This window comes from Carlito syrichta, unplaced genomic scaffold (genome assembly GCF_000164805.1).
Source record: "Carlito syrichta isolate Samal-C Ts95f unplaced genomic scaffold, Tarsius_syrichta-2.0.1 Scaffold305243, whole genome shotgun sequence".
Classification (NCBI taxonomy): Eukaryota; Metazoa; Chordata; class Mammalia; order Primates; family Tarsiidae; genus Carlito; species Carlito syrichta.
The window spans coordinates 117,676-122,234 of NW_007249339.1; the positions used below are offsets into that span (position 1 = coordinate 117,676).

The window sequence follows — 4,559 nt, forward strand, 5'->3', positions numbered from 1 at the left end:
ATAGTATCGACACTGGCTGAGTGGATTTTGTTTCATCCTTTTTTCTCAGACCTAATACATTAAAGAATATTACTGGACCGGGCTTGGTGGCTCAGACTGTAATCCCAGCACTTTGGGAGGCTAAGGTGGGTGAATTGCCTGAGCCCATGGGATCAAGACCCGCCTGGGCAACTTGGCGAGACCTTGTCTCTACAATAAATAAAAAAAAAATTAGCCAGGTATGGTAGTGCACACCTGTAGTTCCAGTTACTTGGAAGGCTGAGACAGAAGGATCACCAGAGCCCAGCAGGTCGAGGCTCTGGTGGTCAGGAGCATGCCACTGCACTCCAGTCTGGGTGAGAGTGAGACTCCAACTCGAAAAAAAAAAAGAATATTTCTGTGTAAAAAATTATCTTATAACGGTTGGGCACAGTGGCTCACGCCTATAATCCCAGCACTTTGGGAAGCCAAGGTAAGAGGATTGCCTGAGCCCAAGAGTTCAACACCAGCCTGGGCCACTTGGCGAGACCTCATTACTACAATAAATAAAAAATTTAGCTGGTCATGGTGGTGCATGCCTATAATTCCAGCTACTTGGAAGGCTTAGGTGGAAGGATTACCTGAGCCCAGCAGGTCGAGGCTATAGTGACTATGAGCATGCTACTGCACTCCAGCCTGGGCGACAGAGACACCGACTCAAAAAAAAATTATCTTATTGGATAATTCCAGTTATATCACCTGGAACCAGTTCTCTTCACTCTCTCAAATTTACCTAGAGCCTATGACCTCTTGTTTTTATTTTATTTTATTATACCAGATATTTACTGGCATAAAATATCATAGCCCACATCTAAAATCCAATTACTGCCATAGAGGTTAGTGATTCCATCTGTGGTTGGACCAACTTTTATTCCCACCAGTAGTGTATGAGAGTTCTGGTTGTTCCATATCAGTACCAACACTGGGTACAATCAGTTTTTGGTTTTTTTGAGTCAGAGTCTCACTCTGTCACCCAGGCTGGAGTGCAGTGGCATGCTCACAGCCACTGCAGCCTCAACCAGCTGGGCTCAGGTGATCCTTGCGCCTCAGCATTCCAAGTAGCTAGAACTACAGGCTCACACCACCACACCCAGCTAATTTTTTTATTTATTGTAGAGACAAGATCTCACCAAGTTGCCCAGGCTGGTCTCAAACCCCTGAGCTCAGGCAATCCTCTCGCCTTGGCCTCCCAAAGTGCTATGATTACAGGCTTAAGCCACTGCCCCTGACCTGACTATATATTTTTAAGAGTGTTGTGTACATATATGTCACATTTTCTATATCCATTCATTGAGGGACATTTATGTTGCTTCTACATTTTGGATTTTGTAAATAATGCTGCAATAAACATGGTTGTGTGCAAATATCATTTCAGGTTTGTTTGCATACTTTGGATAGATATCTAGAAGTAGGATTGTGGGGTCATAGGAAAATTTTATTTTTAATTTTTTTTATGGCCAAAATAAACTATGTATTTGTATCAACAAAAGAGACTTTTATTTTAAGTTTCGCATTTCCTTAAAAGTGAGGACTCTGTCACACATTTTTATCTACTTTGCAAAATGTACAATGATTAGAAAAGTGCATGTCATAGTAATTTTTCTTATATGTACCCCCAAACCTGAAAACACACACAGCTTGGAAGAGCTTAAAGTGTATAACCTGAAGATTTTGGAATTGAATATATTAGCCTTTAATCAATTGTAAAAAATATTTATTTTAATAAAAAAGGTTTATGTTTTTCAAAGTCATAGGCATCTAATTATTATTCCTACCCCACAAGACTCACATGAAAATAAAACACTTCATATAGAAAAGGAGAAAAAGGTCAAATGAAAAGGATGGTTCATAGCTTTTGAGTTACTTCTGGACTCTCCTTCTGGTTCTTGAACGAGTTTGAGTGGTCTCTGTCTGAGCATTTGAGCATTCCATATCTTCAACACTAGATTCTGTGCTTTCTTCAATTTCTTTCTTTCGCTTAGTCATTGTTTTTGCTTTCAAACCTCCATTCTCCACAACACTGGGGTCCAGTTTGCCATCATCCTTACTTCCTATGGCTTTTAGTCCCTGCAAAAGAATATCTTGCAAATTCTGATAAAGAGGTTTTCAGTATAGTCTAGTAATTTCACTGTTTCCATGTATTTAGCAATTTCACCTGGATTGTTTTTCTCGGGAAAACATTTGTCCATCAAACTTGCAATATTTTCTCTGTATCTAATTTTGGAATCTCTGACGTATTTAGGATCTTTCAAATTATGCTCCCAAGGAAAATGGCCCGTAAGCCACTGGATCATGCAATAACCAAGGATTTCCAGATCACCACGTCTTGATGGGGCCAGACCATTGTGTGTGTCAATGCTGGTGAATTCAATAGTGCCATCGTGACACCTTTTGGGGTCTTCTTTGTACTTTTTATGAATTCCTTCTGGGCAGTACCGATAAGCAAGTCCATAATCGACCAAGTACACCTGGTCGGGATTCTTGTGGCTCAGAAGATTTGAGGGCTTGATGTCTCCATGCACATACTCGTGCTCGTGAATCTATTCCACAATATCCAGAATTCTTAAACTCAGCTGCAAGACAGTTTTCCGAGAAAACCTTTTGGCGTTTGTTTCATATATTTTCTGAAGGTCACTCCCAAAGCGATCCATTATCATAAACCTGTAACTTTTTCCATTCTTATCATGTAGACCAGACCCCCAATACTTAGGAGTACCCAGGTACTTCAGTTTATGGGCACGCATCCATTTTTGAATCTGCTCTGACTTACAAGCTCGCTGGCAGAACTTTAATTCAGTAAAAAGAGGTCCCCTGTCACTGGGTTCCACTTTTACAACACAGGGTGCATCGCTGCCAACCGATTTTGAAGAATTCATATCAGCAAGTTAGAGACGGCCAAAGCCACCTTGGCCGATGGGCAATCCTACTTTCCACTCCTTCTTTGCCATGTCAGTTAGTATCTCCCCAACAGCAAATTGTTCTGCAAGATGTCTCTCTGCAGGGCCCTGTCTCCCAGCTTGAGCTGTTTTTACACGAGGCATTTTCACCCCAGCCGCAGGAACGCCGCCTTCCGCCCAGTACGAACTTCCCGCCGCTTTCGCCGACTTTGCGCCCCGGCGGCGGCGGCGCTGCGCCCATCGCACCGGCAGGACGGAGCTTCCCCACTGGCTGGGGACGGCGGGGGGAGGCGGGTCGAGAGGGGCTATTTTTAATTTTTTGAGGAATTTTCATAGTACTTTCAGTAGTAGCTGAATCATTTCCCCCCCCCAACAACAGTGCACATGGGTTCCAATTTCTCCACATCCTCAGCAAGATTTATTTTGTTTGTTTGATAGTGGCCATCCTGATGGTTGTGAGGTTATATGTCATTGTGCTTTTGCTTTGCATTTCTCTCAGTATTCATCATTTTGAACGTATTTTGAGATACTTCTTGGTCATTTGTAGATCTTTTTTGAAGAAATGGCTGTTCTTTGTCCCTTTTTAATCATGTTATTCAATTTTTGTTAAATTGTAGCAGTTATTTACATGTTCTGAATTTTAAATCCTATCAAATATGTAAATTGCAAAAGTTTTCTCACATTTCTTAGGAGACGTTTTACTCCACTGAATGTTTTCTCATGTTTTTTTTTTTTAAACATTGATTAGTAAGCAACATTTTATTTTTCTTTGTTGCTTATGCTTTTGATAGGCTTAAGGAAGCATTGACAAGATGAGTATCTAAATTTCCATCTTATATTTCGCTCTAATAACTTTATAATTATAGTTTTTACATTTAATTCTGTAATCATTTCAGATAGCTTTTGTATATGATTTAAGATTCCATCTTTATTTTTCTTTTGTGGATAGCCCGTTTTCCAACACTATTTGTTGAAGAATCTGTTTTTTCCTCCATTGTGTGGTCATGGCAATCTTGTTGAAGTTCATTTAATTATATTAAAAGGGTGTATTTTGAGGTTTCCTATTCTGATCCATTATATTTGTCTTTCTGTATGTCGTACCATGTTGTTTTTATTCCAGTAACTTTGTTACATGTTTTAAAATCAGAACGTGTGATGCCTCTAACTTTGCTCTTCTTTGCTAGGGCTGTTTTGGCTATTTATGGTCTCTTGAGATGCTACTCATACATGATTTTTTTTTTTTTTTTTTAGTTGGAGTCTCACTCTGTCACCCAGGCAGGAGTGCAGTGGAATGCTCCCAGCCACCACAGCCTCAAACTGCTGGACTCCTGCGATCCTTCTGCCTCAGCCTCCCAAGTAGCTGGAACAACAGGTACACGCTACCACGCCCGGCTAATTTTTGATTTATTGTAGAGATGAGGTTTTACCAAGTTGCCCGGGTATGTCTCAAACCGTGGGCTCAGGCAATCCTCTCACCTCAACCTCCTAAAGTGCTGGGATTATAGGCTGAGCCACTTGAGCCCGGCCTCATACATGATTTTAAGATTTAAAAAAATACCGGGCTCGGTAGCTCAGCCTGTAATGCTGAGCCTTGGGAGGCTGAGGTGAGTGGATTGCCTGAGCCCGCGGGTTCGAGACCCACCT

At 41.2% G+C, this 4,559-nt stretch overlaps 1 pseudogene across 1 annotated transcript; it reads right to left on the reverse strand.

The window, feature by feature from the left end:
* Window positions 1–1,878: 1,878 nt before the first annotated feature.
* LOC103263735 lies at window positions 1,879–3,118 on the reverse strand (annotated as a pseudogene). The gene has a single exon (XR_504515.1). The product of XR_504515.1 is annotated as a serine/threonine-protein kinase VRK1 pseudogene (transcript).
* Between the last annotated feature and the right edge of the window lie 1,441 nt (window positions 3,119–4,559).